This window comes from Vipera berus (genome assembly GCF_964194415.1).
Source record: "Vipera berus genome assembly, chromosome: 5".
NCBI classification, from domain to species: Eukaryota; Metazoa; Chordata; class Lepidosauria; order Squamata; family Viperidae; genus Vipera; species Vipera berus.
Window position 1 is genome coordinate 48,340,017 of NC_138207.1, and position 18,489 is coordinate 48,358,505.

The 18,489-nt window shown below is 39.3% G+C and overlaps 1 protein-coding gene across 7 annotated transcripts in view; it reads right to left on the bottom strand.

Annotated features, from left to right (window-relative positions):
• Positions 1 to 14,831, bottom strand: part of SEMA4G (semaphorin 4G) — a 119,243-nt gene extending 104,412 nt beyond the window's left edge. For 2 of the 7 annotated variants that reach the window (XM_081329362.1, XM_081329360.1), the window contains exons 1-2: positions 14,653 to 14,806; positions 4,522 to 4,688 (exon numbers count right to left, since the gene is read on the bottom strand). The gene's annotated coding sequence lies outside the window, so the exon portion shown is untranslated. Of the gene's footprint in view, positions 1 to 4,521; positions 4,689 to 14,176; positions 14,366 to 14,652 lie in introns of those variants that run through there. The other 5 variants (XM_081329364.1, XM_081329359.1, XM_081329365.1 and 2 more) reach the window with 4 other exon arrangements.
• Positions 14,832 to 18,489: the final 3,658 nt, after the last annotated feature.

Below are 18,489 nucleotides of genomic sequence, written 5' to 3' on the forward strand. Positions count from 1 at the left end.
TTTTTTAGTTTTATGCATCACTACAGAGCCCAATGGAATTAGGTAGCCAATGAATTTAAATAAATAAATTAGTAGCTTACAGATCTATGCTAACAATATCACCATCCTTATAGACCTCAACAACAATAACAACACCTATGAGTGACTATTCAAAATAAGACAGAAAAAATATACAATCAAAGGCAATAATCCTTCACTTCACCATCCTCATCCACTCTTTTCACCTTCCATCACTCCACTCTCACACAGATGTAATGGTTGGAGAACTGGTCACATTTTCTACTTCCATTCTCTGACTGCCTTCAAGAAACTTCTAAACTCTGAAAGTTTAGTTGTTTCAAGCTATAAACTTTTATCATTCGACAACAGCAACTTAATTCTTTTACTGAAGAAATCATAAATTCTTAAATGGTTGTCCAAACAATATGATAACAAATCAGATTCAGTTCATGAAATCTTTTGAACAGAGGTCCAGAGGATTGGACAATTTATCTTCATAACATCTGCCAAACAAGGTGGGACTCATTTAACAAAAGCAATTCTGAATACAATCTATTGACTGACAAATCAGCTTTTATGCAAGTTATTTGTATCTAACAAGGACTTAGTATCTTATTAGGTTCAGTAGCTAGGCCATCTTATTACCTAGGTACATGAGGTTTCAGTAAGACATTTCTATAAGTAATTAGTATTTTGTAATGAAGCAGCCAGAGCACACATCTTCATTATAGAATCTACAATTAGCTACATTAGGGTAATCAAGTTAAATATAATTGTAATAATATATGGGGATGACCTTGGGAGACTGGGAAAAAGATGCTGCCTAGGGAATGGTCAGATAAGAGCTGCACAGTTCATAGAGCAAGAGGTTCATAAGGTACCCTTCCTAAAGTTATTGGCTGTAAAGGTGATGGTGGGAGAATCGTACTTTCAGACTTGTAAAATTCTGTTAATGTAGCTTCACAATAAAGCAGAATTAGCTTATCTGATCATGTTTCTAGCCTGGTTTACCTTGTAAGGCTGACATTACTTGAGCAGGTAGCACACATTTTGTTATATTTGTGGTCATTTGTTACTAGGAAACAAAATGGTTTTTGCTGATGGGGCACATGGACCACATTATATTTATATTCCGATTTTAAGAATTTTCAGGAGGCGTGCAACTGTTAAAATCGATTTAATCAGTGAATCTAGCATTTATTGCTATCAATTTATGTGACAACATTTTTAAATCATAGAATAATTTTGAATCACTATAAATGAAAAACAAAGAACATAATTTTAGAAAGTGTGTTAGATCCAGTAGATTCAAATTATTATTTTTTTCATAGTCATATATTTAATAATTGTCCTCACCTGTCATATTAAAAAAATCTGGTAAAAACATTTTGATATTTCAGCGGAGAGGGAACCCAATGTTTTCAGCAGATGAAATGGCACTGGATTATCCCACGCTGTTATAAATAACATCTTTTCTGAAGGGAGGTGAGAATTTATACCTTGCCTTCTCTTAACAGTGAGCCAAGATCACTAAAATGTGATAATTTACTTAATGGATTATCCAAAAGTGGACAACCCATTATAGAGACAGAATGTTAATCAACTAAAAATTACTTAACCAGTTTACATCCTTGATGTTATGGTAATCATTATCCAGTCCTTCCTGTTAAGTATAGTTCTTTTCCATTCAAAGCAAGCCTGAATGCACTGCTGCTGACACATCCCAGAAACAAAACTTTTAAAACCTATGATTTAAGGCCTCACCTGAAGTGAGGTTTGAAAGATCGTTTTCAGTGATTGAAAACTAATCTCTTTGGGGCAGCCACACAGAACAGGTTTCCATGGAGAAGCTGGTTCAAACACCAGCAGCGTGAAGAAAGCGGGCTTTTTCAACACAGATAAGTCTACCTTTAACTTTTCTACGCTGCCACACATGTGGGGTGCTCTATGTGATCCCTGTGCATCAGATGCTGCAGCACTCTGAACAAATTCAAAGCAATAAGACAGTCCTAAAGGGGTATTTCGTTTACAAGTTGTGACATAGGGATAACAGTATCGTGAATTGTAACTTTTCCTTCCCTTGTCCTCTTCACCAAATAACATCCCCATTATTTAAAACTTCTGTGAAAGGTCCATCATTTTGCTTCATAGGTATATAAAAAAAATGAAACACTTGAACCTGATCGTAGAACATATTCATAGGAAAGCAATTGTATTCCTCTAAATTACAGGGACAAAAAAATCATGAAAGGTTCATGGATCTGTTCCATGGATCTTCAGCAATGTTAATACCTAAGCTATTGTTTTTTTACAAAATTTGGGTTAAAACTATGGAAGTTGCTGCTTTACGATAGGGTGAAAGCCACCAATTTAGTTTTAAAAGAAGACTAGACAAATGGATGAGAGATTAGACTACTGATGGCTGTTAAATGTTGATAACTGCATGTCTTACATACCAACAGTGGCTTCTGGCCATACATGTGAGTATACCAAATACACACAACTGCTACCGTGTAATTCTATGTGACATAAAATGCTACATTAGTTAAACTTTCGTCTGATCCAGCAGGGATTTTCTGATGCTCCTAATGATGATCTCGCAGGATTTGCATGACAATCTATTCCATGGATCTCTCAGCTCCACAAAAAGCAGATGGTCCAACCATCTGGATGTCTTTTTCCATTTGATGATGGTGTTTCTTTTCAATATCTGCTAACTAAATAGTTTATATATTCAAGGTTTGTTTTATCAATGGGTTCTGCCTCCCTATTTTAATGAATGTGTCTTACTATGCAATGTTTTTACAATGTTATGAGCCATTCTCAGTGATGCAGGGTCAGGATAAAACATATGCATAAATAAATAAATAAATAAATAAATAAATAAATAAATAAATAAATAAATAAATAACAACTAAAGCTTTGTCCAAATTCATGAGAAGGAAGAAATACCATTCTTTTGCCACTATGAACAATTTCTCATTTTTCTGTTTTTTTAAAAAATAACGAATCCATACTTAGATTTTAAATTCAACTCCATTTCTTTTGTACCATTAAAACTCCCTTTAGGCCGATGCTGCAACTGAATACCCAATTTTGTGATTGCATGTTATAGTGTTGGGAAGGCAATGCACTCAATAAGACCAGTTGTCTCAGTGGACAATAAACTTATTTCCAAGTTGCAAAAAGGGAACCAAAACAATTGCTTGCAAGAACATTTTGTTTTCAGCTTAAATATGACATATTTACCTAGGTAAGCTCTACTGAAGTAGCACCCTTGATATTTACATAACCTAAAGTAATCATGAACAATCTTTTACTCCCAAGAGCAGCATTCGGCAAAGGGCCACGAACTACACATCAAAGTAGTCCAAGACTGTGTCTGGATGGCCAGGGTGAGTATTTTCATCTTGCCCCTTCCTGGAATCTTGGGGGGGGGCATCAGGAATGCTTGCCTCCTCTAGCACTGCTGACATATCCAAACTTTCTCACTCTATACTGCATTTTTTATGTAGTTCAGAAAATGATTTATCAGTGGGGGAAAAGTAGATTTTCAGTGGCTGACCAAAACCATAAATCAGTGTTTCTTAATCTTGGGAACTATGTGTGAACTTTAACTCTCATAATTTCTAGAGGAATTCTGGAAGTTGAAGTCCACGCAGCCCAAAGTTGCCAAGGTTGAGAAACACTTCCCCAGAGAACCACTTAAAATGGATCAAAAAAATTTAAGTTGACACTTTTTCAAACATAGTAGCCAGGCTGAGGTTAGGTCCACACATCATATTAAATAGTTTTCAGCTATTGTGCCGTGAACTAATACTAAATTATAAACTGGGCAACAGATACCCCTAAGCTCTTTTTTTTTTTTTAACAAATCAGGGCTTTCTCCAATTGTACTACTTACATTGGTGCCATTTTGAAGTGAAAACTGTAATGCGAACCTACTATAACTGAGCATAACTAAAAAGCAAATCTCCCACTGACTAAACAAAAGGAAAAAATTCTAGGCTACCTTCAAGCCTGTCCACTTTGCATTATCACTCATCCTATTCAAATTCAGCCTCAGCTATGGAAAATCCCTGGGTGAATTTGGATCCATAATTTTGTCTGTTTTTCCAACCGAACTCATAGTTGTTTTTCTGGGCATAAACTGAATGGAACTTCTCATCAAAGCCATTGTTCCTAGGGCAGTGGTGGCGAACCTATGGCACGCGTGCCAGAGGGGGGCACTTGGAGCCCTCTCTGTGGGCACACGCACCTCACTCTTTGGCTACATTTTCACAGGAAAAGGCCATTTTTCAAGCCCCTTCCTAGCCAAAACAAGCCTCCAGAGCGAACGCACTGTTTTCAGCTTTGAATTACATCAAATCTGACACCAGCAGACTAACAGATGACCTGAGTGCTGCACGTGTTGCTCTCAAACTTACAAAGTAGAAACCAAGGTTAGTCAAATTATCAGCATGCATACAACAGCAAAAATCACATTAATTGTTCAAAAGCATACCAAAGGCAAACTTTTACCTTTCAGTAAAAAGTTGTTTGTATTATTGAAAGCTTTGTTATTGTGTTTTTCTTTTAAGACAAAAGATGTCAATGTATGAGTTGCTGTGTTGGCACTTTCCGATAAATAAGTGGGTTTTGGGTTGCAGTTTGGGCACTCGGTCTCTAAAAGGTTCGCCATCACTGTCCTAGGGAAAATCAAATAGCTAAATAAAATAAAATAAATAAAAATATGCAAACATTAAGTGCAGTCCTTGCTTTTAAAAAGGGCACATGTTCTTGACATAAACTGGGTTCACACATGACTTCAATGTAATGTTTTTTGGGTAAGCTGTACAGTCATTCCTTCTTTTGACTCTCCATTCTGGAAGTTTCCTGATGTTGTTAACTAACAATAAGCTTCACAAATGCCTATTCCTAACTAAACTGTAGTTTTCATGCTATATAACATATTTCTACTTGCAAAAATTGGCAGTTTTATATTTGAATTCTTTCAGAACTCATGGATGGAAAAATCTGGAATTGGTTTACTTCTTTTTGATTTATAAGTAACAGCTAAACTTTTAGATATGTAGACTAACTCTTAGATTTCGGAGCAATAAGGAAACTGGCTAAGAAATTATAGGAGCTAATGTTTGCCTCTATGGAGAGTATTCAAGCTGGACGGCACAAGTTGCTTCTTTTAAAAAAGGCCCATCCTTCTAATATTGAACATGACTGCCTTAAGTTCTTCCTTTAAAAATAACTGTTCAGATATTTTTACTTGAGTAGAGGTATAACAATGGAACACCAAGGTGCATTCGTAAGTGCTCACACTGCTAAATTCTGCACCAGCTGTAGCTTCCAAATGCTTCTCAAGAACAGCTCCTGTGCAGTGCACTGCAGTAATCAACTTAGGAAATAACTAAAATGCGAGTCACAGTGAGCAGTTTCCTGATCCAAGAAAGGTGCAACTGACACACAAGACAAATTGTGCAAAAGTCATGATTGTCACTTGTTCCTCAGAAAAGGGCTGCAAGTCCAGGAGGACCCCAGGCTCACATAGTTGTGGCCGTTGCAGCATCTCTACAGTCATGTGATTACGATTTGGGTAAATGACAACCAGCCTGCAATCACATTGCAGCATCCTGTGATCACGTGATCACCATTCGTAACCTTCACTGCTGCCTTCCATCAAGCAAAGTTAATGTGGAAGTCAGTAGGAGACCAGAAAAGGCAATTACATGACTGCATGATGTTGCAATCATGTGGGATTCACTTAACAACTGAGACTGCTGGAACTGTCATTGTAAGTTGTTGCTGTCAGATATAAACAACCAGATCCAAATGTGAAGAGTTCAATTAGCTACTTTATTGCTCATGCTAATTACACAGTAATCTTCCCAGACTGGCAATCTGCATCTGGGCCAGATTAGATAGGGTTCAACAGCATTCAAAGGGGGGGGGGGAAGGGATTTCAGACCTTGCCATCTTATGCCTATATAATCACTCCAGATGAATTCCTCACTTGACTCCTTTCCCTGGCTTGGATAGTCTCTCTCCAACTCTACAGTCATTTGATGTTGCACTTTATGATAGCATCACTTAGTAAATGAGTTCCTGATCCCAATTACTGTTGGTTAAGGGAGAACTAGCTGTATTTCCTCCTCCCACTCCCATTAGAGTTAATCTACAAGCACAGTTGATGCTGTTTTGGTCCTATAACCTGGTCTGAAACCAGGCTGAAAAGGGTCCAGATAACGACAGCCATTTCTTCTCAATTATAATCAAAATGGGTATTTATCCAGTCTTTATATCAGGGGTGTCAAACTGCCGGCCTGCGGGCTGGACACATCATCCCAAAACCGTGCCCACCCCATTGCGGGCTATGGAGAAAAACCTCCGATACGTTGCGCGACGTCATGTGACGTCACGAGTTTGACATGTCTGCTTTATATGGTTAAATGTAGTCACCCCTTATGACAATTTTTTTCTTTAATTCTTGAGTATTTTTAGGAGAACATGTGGAGAACAGCGTTCTGGGGAACAAAAACAGATCTTCTGTATCATTATTGTTTGATTCTTCCACTGTTACCACCGTAGTTATGGGGAGGAATCTTCCTCTACAAAAGTTTCTAATTAGGTTTTGAATGCAGAGTAGCAGCTCCTTTCCTTTCTATAGTGCATAGCCATGCAATTTTTTTTTCACTGAAGTCTACTCTTGATGTTTCAGTAGTATACTATTGAGGGACTCAGTACCTCAAATGGGTAGAATTTGCAGATAAACTAGATATCATTACTTATAATTATTCCTCAATGTTTCTCTTTGGTCACAATTCAGCAGAAAACTGCTGGCCCACGGGCCGGACACATCATGAGGAAACCGCGCTCAACCCATTGCCGGCAATGGGGGGAAAATTCTGATACGTCGTGCAACGTCACGTGACGTCGTGAGTTTGACATGTCTGCCTTAAATGAAAGAGCACATCCTGGTTTAACCTGGAGCAGTACGTGGCAGCAACACGGTGGCTCAATGGTTAAGACACTGGGCTTGTTCTCTGGAAAGTTGACAGCCAGGTTCAAGACCTGAATGCCCCGTGACAGGGTGAGCTCCCATTCTCACCTCAGTGCCTACCAACTAAGCAGTTCAAAAGCATGCAAATGCAAGTAGATAAATAGGTACCCCCTCAGTGGGAAGTTAAGAGTGCTCCATGATATCATGCTGGCCACATGACAACGGAAATGTCTTCAGACAACGTTGGCTCAATGGCCTCAAAATGGAGATGAGCACCGCCCTAACATTCAGCAATGGCTAGTGGAATGAAACCCACAGGGACTCTTTACCATTTTTTAAGTATGTGATTCAATGATCTCCAGTTACACACTTGCTAGTATTTATACATGGTTGTATATATGGTTCTGAAAAGTAAAACATTTGCAGTTCAGGGTGGAAATGAGGGAACCTTGATCTCTTTGAGCTTGGTTGGTGTGTAATATATAAACTGCAGACATTTCATTACCCAAACTAGGTAACATCATCAGTGCTGGTAGGGAGTGAGTTTGCTCTCAATTTATATTCTAATGGCTTGCCCTTTCACTGTTGGTGGGAGTGGTCTTGGTCGTTCTTTGATTGAGTTATATAAGTTTTTTCCCCAGTAGTTCTTTCTTAAACTAGAGCCGATTTTTTGGAAAGATCCAGATACTGGTGCAGTTATTTTGCAAGTGGGAAAAAGTGATATGACAAAAGTGTTATGGCAGAAGTGTTAAAAAAACTAATGTGATAATGAGAAATTGCAAATGCCCAGCATTTTGTATATTTATACTTTGCCTTAAAAGTTGTCAAAAAGGGAACTACTGCAAATAATTTAGCACTGAGTTTATCTGGTCCTTAAAATTTATTTATTTATTTATTTGTTTGTTTGTTTGTTTGTTTTATATACCGCCCTTCTCCCGGAGGACTCAGGGCAGTGTACAGAGCAAAGTAAGTATACAATAAAGCAACAATAAAACAAATAAAACCCCAAATCTATCAGGCCAGGCCGGCTTGCTGGAATAGATAGGTTTTTAGATCCCGCCGGAAGGAGCGAAGGTCGGGGGCCATCCGGATTTCGGCTGGTAAGCGGTTCCAAAGGATTGGCGCACCCACCGAGAATGCTCTCCCCCTGGGGGCCACCAGCCGGCATTCTCTGACCGGTGGCACCCTGAGGAGGCCCTCTCTGTGGGAGCGCACAGGACGGAGGGGTGTTGACGCTGGCAGTAGGTGCTCCCGTAGGTAATCCGGACCCATGCCATGTAGGGCTTTGTATGTCATCACTAGCACCTTGAATTTCACCCGGAAGGCAACTGGAAGCCAGTGCAGCTCACGGAGCAGAGGTGTAATATGGGAGTATCGGGAAGCCCCCAAAAGCGTTCGTGCAGCTGCACTCTGTACCAGCTGAAGCTTCCGAGTGGTTCTCAAGGGCAGCCCCATGTAAAGAGCGTTGCAGTAGCACTTGAGAAAGTGCTATAATTGAAGAATCTTTATAGCCAATTGGAGGAAAAATCTGGGTGCAAAGAAAATGAAAAACTGAAGAAGTTATGAAGACCAAAGGAATCCCAATATAGTTAAGCCCACTCAGATATTTCTTGTCATTCAGCTATGTTGGATTACTTACTCTCATCAACTTCAGGATCAGGGCCAAATGCTATAGATTGTGCCAGGTTGACTAGTCCATATGATATGCTACTAGAAGCAATCTGCAAACTTGTTGATTTATGTTACTACAGTATTACAATTGTAGAAGAGCTAATAGATTGTATTGCAAGAAGATGGCTTCAAGATAGTTATCAATAGGTGGAGAGAAGATCAAAATTATGGACAAATAAATTAACAGGTATAAATATTTTTTTCTATTCATTAGTTTTTTCAAAAGATTGGCTAATCTACAGTACTTTGTGTCAAAATCCTGTATTGTTACTGATCTTCTTTAAAAAGAAATGCTTATATGTGGTGTGTTTTTTTTAGATTTACAGTGTTAGTAATAATGATTTTCCAGAAACAGTCTCTAGGCTGAATTATGTAACATGATGGAGTGATATAATTACATCTCTCATCTATATTTTAGCAAATATTAACCACAGGGAAGCCTATTTGGACTGGAACCCTTTGCTGGGTTACCAATTAGGAGAAGGGCGGTATAAAAATTTAATAAATAAATAAATAAATTAGAATCCGAATCTGTCGGACGGAGGCTATTTGTAAGAAACCTTGTAGACACACAGAAGGTATAGCAAGTTATGCATTGTAACTGCATTCAGGAGCTCAGTTCAATTCCTAACATCTCCACTGACTTCCAGAAAAAATCCTGCCTGAACCCTGAATAGCTCTGCCAGTCAGGGTGATAAATAAGTGAAGAATCTTACTTTTGGCAGAAACACCATGATAAATACCCATTGAAGCCATGCTAAACCTGACCTAGATCGTTAAAACCCCCTCTCTTTATCTCCCCTTCATTTCTTATCAGACATTACAGTTAACAGGTGCAGTTTGAACCCCAGACTCCAAGCATTTGTAGCCAACCACAAACAGCCAAAAAGAAGTGAAAGTGTGTGGCCACAGTCTGGCAAAGGACCTGTAGGGTGAGAAAACTTCACTTTGTCATTAGTTCAGACAGATGGCAAGGCAAGACAACAGGGCATCAAGCAGTCTTGGCCATATATGGAGAAATGGGATGAAAGAACCAGTTGGAGGGGAAATTATCAAACAGCTCTAAGATGTATTGAAGTTTAAAATAAAGACACTGCAAAGAGGAGGAAGTCTTCCAGCCTCTTGGAAATGAATCAGCAATGTAGGTTTCTATACTACTAAGCATCCTATCTTCACCCAGTCCTGCTCTGAAAAATCAACTGCCATGGAAGATGAGGGCCAATCAAAGAGTTTCTTAGGAAGATCTCCTCTTAAGAACTTCTCCCTTTTCTTTCTCATTTCCCTCTTTAGATTACAATTTTAGGCATCAATTTCAAACATCATAAGCTTTCATTTAAGATAGCAAAATGAACAAACTAAAGGTGATTGGTTCTTGACTCTCACGTCACAATTCACTTAAAAAGTTAAAGGGATGCAGGCTGAGTGGATTGGTGCTGCCCTGCCTGTGAGGAGGTAGAATGTAACAGATTTAACTGAACTATGTTTATTATCTTAATTTAATTTAAAATTAATTTTATTTTATTTTAACTTTTGTATGTAATGCTTTTATTGCCCTGTACACCGCCCTGAGTCCTTCGGGAGAAGGGCGGTATAGAAATTCAATAAATAAATATCTTGGGGCTGAACCAGTAGGCATGTTGCGATGGCTACCTTGGGGTTAGGATTAGTATAGATTCTAAATTACCTTTTTATCTTGGAGCAAAATTGTAAGAATGTCATGGTGATTATTCTGGGGACCTGTTTTGGTAGGTCATCTTGGGGTCGATCTTCCTAGCAGGAATGGCCCTGCTGTTTGAGAACTGGAATTGGTAGAGCACTTCCAGCTTTCTACAGCTGATTCTGAGAAAGACGTGCCTGGAAGGTGAAGCTGACTTACAGAGTCAGACTCAAGACGCTAAATTTGGGAAGTCCACAAATATATTTCTGTCTTTAGGGCTGATACCCCAACACAGACACTCAAATCTGGGTGAGTGTCAAGTATGACTGGACACCCCAAAAGACCAATTTGGGCATACCATCAACGCTGGGTTAGATGGATCAGTAGTCTGATCAAGTACCTTTCTAAAGCAATAATACTATTAAGAGAACAGTGCTAATTTCTGCATGTGTACTGAGAAGTAGTTTCTGTTATCTTAAATGAAACTTACTCCTTGGTAACTGTGTGTAAGATTGCAACATATCTATTCTAACTTTAAATGAAGAAAGTTGTTTAAAAGGAAATACCTGGATAGATAGTGCTTCTGTCCTTGCATCTCTGGATATACAATTAAAACATGATGTTCATAGAATATTAATGCTACCGGATGCTTCAACCAAATTCAGATTCATATAAACATATAAAAAGGGAATAAGAGTTGCAGCAATCTCTCTAAGGATATAACCTGAAATCCATTTGTTCAAGCATTCAATTAACTACTAAGAAAAAAACTGCTCTCCATTTATCTAATTATCTAATTTCCTTGTTTCACAAAATAGTTGTAACAATTCCCAAGGTGAAAGATTTGTCATACTCTGATTCTATGCTATTGCCCTAAAAGCAGAAACAGGAGGTACTCAATGCTGCATGTCAGCATACAGTATGTCTTATTCTTTGTTATTATAAAGCAGAAATGTCCTCCTTCTTGCGTATGAGTATTGGCCAAAAACAAATGCTCTTCTCCAAATATCTAGTTACGCTTATATCCCTCCATCCTTAAGTTGGCAAAAAAAACCCTACACTAGCATTAAAATTGCTCTCTATTGTCTATTTCGTATCCTATCCCCAACATTTCTGTTCCTAGTCACTGCCAACCAACTAATGATTCCAAGAGAATGAAAAAGTCTAACAATCTTGAGGCTGGCCCTGGATGGTGCTGGGATAAGGGAGAAATACTCATTTATGTTGTAGAACAAGGACAACTTAACTGCATTCACGAGCTACAGATATGATTTTAGTGGCAGACAACAGAAAAAAGAAATTGCCAAGACAAGACTGTGCTATAGTTAGGTCAAGTAAGGAAAGGCACTATGTATTCCTATCCTATAATATAATGAATTTACACAAGAACTCATGAACAATTTAGTTCCAGTTCAGAGGATATGCCTGGAATAACTGAGAGATCATATTTATGCCAGCTTGTATAGCAGTAGTAGCCATAAACTGCCAAGCTGACAGAACATCTTTGCTGCGCTCCAAAATAAGGTGCTAGGGCTTATGCAAGTATTCACAACCAAACCCTCAAAGATGAGTATCAATTATTTTGAGTGCTTCTGTTGGTTTCTTCTTACAACAGTCAGCCTGCCAAAGAAGACTAAATAAATCACTCCATTACAAGAACCCATTACATTTATAAAGGGAAAAGGTTCAGATGGATTTGTAAGGGAAAGAGGCTAACACTGCACAAGAATCCGGCACTGCAAGTTTAGACAAAAAGATATCATGGAAAATGAGGTGTTTTTCTCTTTCTTCTAGACAAATAGAAGTGAACAGATCCATTATATCATAAACTTGTTAAATATACAGCCCACAGAAAGGAAGAGGACATCAGTGAAACTAGCAAAATAGGGGATATGTTTGGTAAGCCACAGGCAAAATATTAGCATATCAGGCAGTCCTTAAAAAGGAAGAAGAAAGAGAGAATCAACAATAGCAGAAGTAAATAATCTGTCTTTTCCATAGCTGGCCATAACAAATTAGTTTCATTAGTAGTAATTTTATGTATTTCCTCCTTTTTCCTGGACTCCTATTTGTGTCTTGCAAGCTTCCTGCTGATATTAGTGAAAGGACTGCAGTAGTCTGAAATGTTCTAGTAATCTAGTTCATTGCCCTCAAAAACAAAAACACAGACCATTATGCAAACCCAACAAACTAACTTTAGTAAACCTTCTGATAGAAAAAAAACCCACGCCAATTCAGAATCCTACATCACTGGCATAGACAGAAATTTTAGTGGCCAGAGTCAAAGACTACAAATGTATTTGTGGATATTGGTTAATATAAAATAAAATAGTAAGAATTTAAATCCACTTTTAATGTGGAAGTAAATTCAACAGTGATCACTTTTGAAAAATCACAAAAAGGTTTATGCAGCAGGAAGTTCAGCCACCTTCACTGTAAGCAGAGAAGTCTACATACCGGTAGTTGAATGGTGGGTTCATTACCAATTGTCCAATAATCTTATGCCATTAGAGTGCAGTTTGTCCTATTCTTAAAGCATCTGAGGGTTATTTCACATGTTTTCCTCATTACGTTATGTAACAGTGCAATTTTTTTAAAATGAGGAGCAATGTATAAATGCTTTAAATAGGTAAGTACAAAATCATGTGCTTATAACAATGTTGCAAGTGTTTATTAGGTGGGTACACTGATTACATCTTCCAATGAGAAAACACCCCAATTATCAGATCCATAGAACCATAATTGGAAGAGATCTTTCAGGCTTTGGTGCAGAATTCCAAATGAAAGCATTCACTGGCAGACTGTCTTTATTTAGCCTATATCTGAACATAGACATGCACACCTGTGTAGGGAAAGTAAAATGACATTTCTCCGGTGACCCATATAAACAGATCCCTCCCAACTTCCTCCAATTATGTCAGTAAAAATCTTAAACCTCTCATTAATAAAGTTTCTATGTTTTAAGGAAGCAACTCAGCCTTCCCTAGCTCTTACCAAAATGCAACACATTTATTTTTACAAGTTTCAAAAAACAGAACAAAACACCTGGACAATCTCTAAATTAGGATGAAGCAAAATGTCACAAAACAGCATATCTTTTGCCACTTTTGGGCAGAATGACTAATAGTGAATTTAGAGTATTTTTTTTCTTCTGATCTTCATTTAAAAAAACTTATTTCAGAAAAGTGCAACTCCACATCCTTGGTTTCATAATAATATTTCAAAACAAACACCTTCCACAAGTCACAGGTGTTTTGATATTTGGGCAATTTGGTCACTACTGACCACTGCTCTCTCTGTACCTCCCTCAAGCTCTCCAGTGCACAAGCATCAACTCTAGTGCAAACTCCTTCTGATTCAGTTATTTCCATGCATTGGCTGGATTTCCATGCAATCCATACCTCAACTTTATTCCATTCTTTGAGTCTCCCCCATCCATACGCCAGGTTTTTTTCTCAAACTGTAATGCTAAGAGCTGCCATGCTCCGGACAAGTCCATCCCTCAAGTAGCCAGTGTCAATCTTGCTTTACCCAATTTCCCCCTCCCCACCAGCCAATGGATCTAGCATCTGAATCCCACATCCCACCTCTCTAGTGGCTTAGCCTTAGCTTATTCCCTTTTCCCTCACATGCTGCCAGCTTAGCCTAAAACTCCTTCCCTAGGAAGCCTTGTCAATGTTGTGACTTCTCACTGGTGTGTGTGTGAGAGGGGGGGGAACCATTAGCCACATACTGTGCCCCACACAGTCCAACTCTAAAGCGCTCCAGTTCCTCCTATTTCCCTTCCCATCCACGTCTTAAAGCAAGGAGACAGCGATCCGAGGCTCTCCAGGTACAGTTATAACCCTGATTACCTCTGACAATGCCAGTGCTGGCTGGCGCTTACAGGAGTTGCAGTCCGAAGAGTCTGGGCTCTGGAAAATATCAGGCTGCTATCCTTGTCTTAAACGCACATTCCATACTTTCAGTCTTCTCCGACTAGCCACCATACGTTCCGACGTACCTCAGCCTAGTCGAGACACGTGACCAACGCGGACCCCCCCCCCACCCCCAAGTCTACAGTCTACTCGGCTTTCCAGCAAGACGGATTCCCCGCCCCCGACCTTTTCTTGAATCCAGGTATAAACCCGCCCACCTCCAGATCGCAGACCTCAGCACTCCCCTCCGCCCAACACACAAGCGCATATCTTGGGGACTCTCCGCATCCGCCGCCTCTGACTCCGAAATCCCTCCAACTGTACACCCACACACGCGCAACACCAGAACCGCAGAGCTTCGCCCGCTCCACCGCTCCGCCCCATCCACCAAGGAGGTAGCCCCCTTCTCTCACCTGAGCGCCGGCCGCAGCTCCAACTCTACCTCTCGGCCCACACGCCGCCCGACCCAGATTCTCTCCGTCGCCACTCACAACCCCGAGCCGGTGCGGAGTGAGCGGCGGCCCCTCAAGGCGAAGCGGCAGCTGGGCAACCGGTACGAAAACCCGCGAGGACTCTGGGGCGCCATCTAGCGGGCTCCTGCGGCAAAGGCGGCTGCCCCTCCGAAGGCTAGCGGCGAGCCTAGAGAAGGTCCCGAGCTTCCGGGTCGCCGATTCGGAGGAGACTTAATTAGAGTTAGGCATTTCTCTCTCTGTATTGTTTTATTCCAACGATTTTTACGCCGCCCAATAGAAAGAGTTTGGACGGTGTGCAATGTCAAAGCAGCGTCATTATCGCCTCCGTTGAATTCAATCATTAATGCATCTTAATACAAACCGCACAATTGCCCCCTAGCACGGTTTAGGCAACAAAACTGGTTTAAAAGGAGGGTTTTAGCGCCTGCTTCAGTGCTAGGAGACGGGAGCAATGGGCTTCTGGGGCAGCATATTCCCATGCTGTATAGGCAACCACTGAGAAGGTCTGCTCACCTCAGCAAAGTGGGCCTGAAGCTCCTCCTCTCTAGATGTCCACAAAGATCGGGGAGGTTTGTGCTGCAACCCGCAATTTGTTATGTGACGAAGAGCTGTGCCGTATATGGCTGTAAAGGTAATCTCTAATTTGTTATGTGACGAAGAGCTGTGCCATATATGGATCTCTAGTATTTTCAAGGGTGTTTTGTAGGTGTGTAGGGCTTTTCTGTAGTAGTCGTTGTCCCCTTGTTGTTGTTGTTGTTGTTGTTATTATTATTATTATTATTATTATTATTATTATTATTATTATTATTATTATTATTATTATTATTAATTTTATTTGTATACCGCCCTTCTCCCGAAGGACTCAGGGCGGTTAGCAGTCTGGTCACTATTATTTATTTATTTGAATTTATTGGCTGCCCATCAGTACATTCTGTATGAAGTGTAGCTTCTGAATCACTTTCAAAGTCAGCCCTATAGAAAGTTGGAGTTATGATTTATCCAGTTGTATGGTGATCGGCGCATGGATTATACCCTTATTTTCTAATTAGGATAAGGCCACAACTGATGAACAAGCCAAAGCTCTTAGCTCTAGCACTTCTTTCTAGTGCCATGGTTCACTTCTGGAGAATACAAAGTAAATTATTTTAAATAAAATAAGAAAAAATTATAATTACAAATCTTCTGAATAGGTTAAGAGTTCACAATTCCTAATCCACAAAAAAGATCCTCAAAGTCAATTGAGCTCTAAGTGATCCTATAAAATACCTTAGACACCTTAAGAACTGTAATTGTAATTACTTTAATTGTAATTTTAATTAACTTTTTACTGTAATTGGGCTATTCTATTTAATTGTCATTTTAACTTTTGTATATTGTATTTTTATTGCATTTTATTGCCCTGTACACCGCCCTGAGTCCTTCGGGAGAAGGGCGGTATAGAAATTAAATTAAATTAAAAAAAATAAAAGAACGTTGGAGGAGAGGACTACCAGCATAGGATATGTGTGCTGAGCTCTGGGCCATACATGCTAAATAAACAACTAAATATGATCCAAAGGTGCAAAATCAAAATCAATTGCAGCAGATTAATTCCCCCATTTACCAGATGTTAATGATTTGATGTTCTGAGGGAATTTTCCATCCACCCACACATTTGCAATACAATAGAAGGTAAGACATTGTGGCAAAAGTCATCATAAAATGCAGGCAGGCATTTTTGAATTTTTGAATACAGGTAGTTCTTGATTTACAACAGTTCATTTAGTGACTGTCCAAAGTTACAACGACACTGAAAAATGTGACTTAAGACTATTTTTCACACTTACAACCATTGCAGCATCCCTACAATCACATGATCAAAGTTCAGATGCTTGGCAACTGACTCATATATATACGACGGTTGCAATGTCCCGGGGATCACCATTTGTGACCTTCTGACAAGCTAAGTCAATGGGGAAGCCAGATTTACTTAACAACTGTGTTACTAACTTAACAGCTGCAGTGATTCCCTTAACAACTGTGGCAAGAAAGGTTGTAAAATGGAGCAAAATTCACTTAACAACTGTCTCGCTTAGCAACAGAAACTGCATCATCAGTCAAGAACTACCTGTGTGCAGAGATGTTCTGTCAATCTTTCTGGATCTAGGTTTCTTTAGGTGTATTAGAGTACATTCTCCTGTTATGCTGGGTAATTATATATATAAAATCATATATATACATATACATATACATATACACAGTGCTTTTTTTGTAAAAGAAAAAGGTGCTGGAACTCACACATGTCATACAACCCACCTTGCCTACTCCAGAAGGTTCCATCCAAAAAAGGTGCCGGAACTCCGTTCTGAGCGTTCTATGAGAAAAAAAGCCCTGCATATACATACACACATACAGTATGGGAACACTAGGCCACAAAAAGGCGTGCTGGGGGTGGTCACCCTCATGGTTAATTTAGCTTCTGAAGATTTTATTATAAAAGGCAACTATGAGCAAAGAGCAAGTCAAGGGGTGACGTTTTTCATCAGGAAATAGAAAAGAAACAAAGCATTAAACCTCGCTCCCGTCCACACAAAATTAAAATACTTGGAAGCTTAGAATTCACATACTGTACTTGACTTATCTGTGTGCAGAAAGGAACTGGGTGAGTTTTGGCAGAGGAAAAACTGCTACCAACGCACATCACAGTACCTGGAAAACCAGAAATCACAACATCAGCTTTTAGATGTATTCTTTAAGAACTTAACTCTTTGATGTATATGAAGCTGCATATTTTTTGTTCAGAACTTTATAATAACATTTTACCCTCAAGAGAAACAGTGCTAATTCTTCAACTGTTTTTTTTTCCAATTAAACCAATGGCTCTTGCAAACAGAAGGCTATATGTCACTCCCTCTGTCTTCAGTGATTTACAACAAAATTTTGGCAGGGAAAAGACAGTGCTCTGCATCTGGAAGGCATCTAGAATTTTCTGATCCACCTTCCTGATTCTTCTGCAGCATATGAAGTTATTGGCTGTATTGCACAACACAATGAACTAGCCAACCACATTTTACTCAGGTGATGATGGTTGGGGTGTGTGTGCTAATTTAATGTATATCCAAAATTTCTGCCCCAAGGGCTCTTAAAGTAGTGAACAATTGAAATATTAAACAATTAAACACAGATAAAAGGAATTAAAATGACTATTAATTCAAACTGAGAAGGAGGAGGATATTGAGTTCTTTAAAAGAGGGTCAAGCAAATGCAGTCTGTGTGCTTCAGGATCATCAGATTTCCAAAAATAAACTCGCCAGCACTCATGAATGTATAGAAAGGTATGCATTAACAAAGGAGGGGTCCTTGGTGCTCTCTGAGCTTGGTTGTTTTCTTGCAGATGTTTCATTACCGAAACTAGGTAATATCATTAGTACTAGTCCTGATGTTAGTCCTGATGCAGTGGTTATGCCTGAATTTGCAATCTTTTGTGCCCTCATTGTTAAGTGAATAATTGCAGTTGTGTATCCAGCTTCCCCTATTGACTTTGCTTATGGGCTCCTGGAGAGTGAATTGAATTGAATTAAATACCTTATTTGGCCAGTCTCAGGCATGTACACTGAGATTATAATCTCAGTGTACATGCAAAGCAACAAGATGATGACGATGATACCAATCAGATGAGAGAATGAGAAAGATAATAAGGGTAAATAATAATACTACAGCCATATGTTAGTATCGGTAAAGACCCATAGACCCTAGACAGCACTGTGAGAATTAGGTGTTCAGCACAGTGAAGGCCTG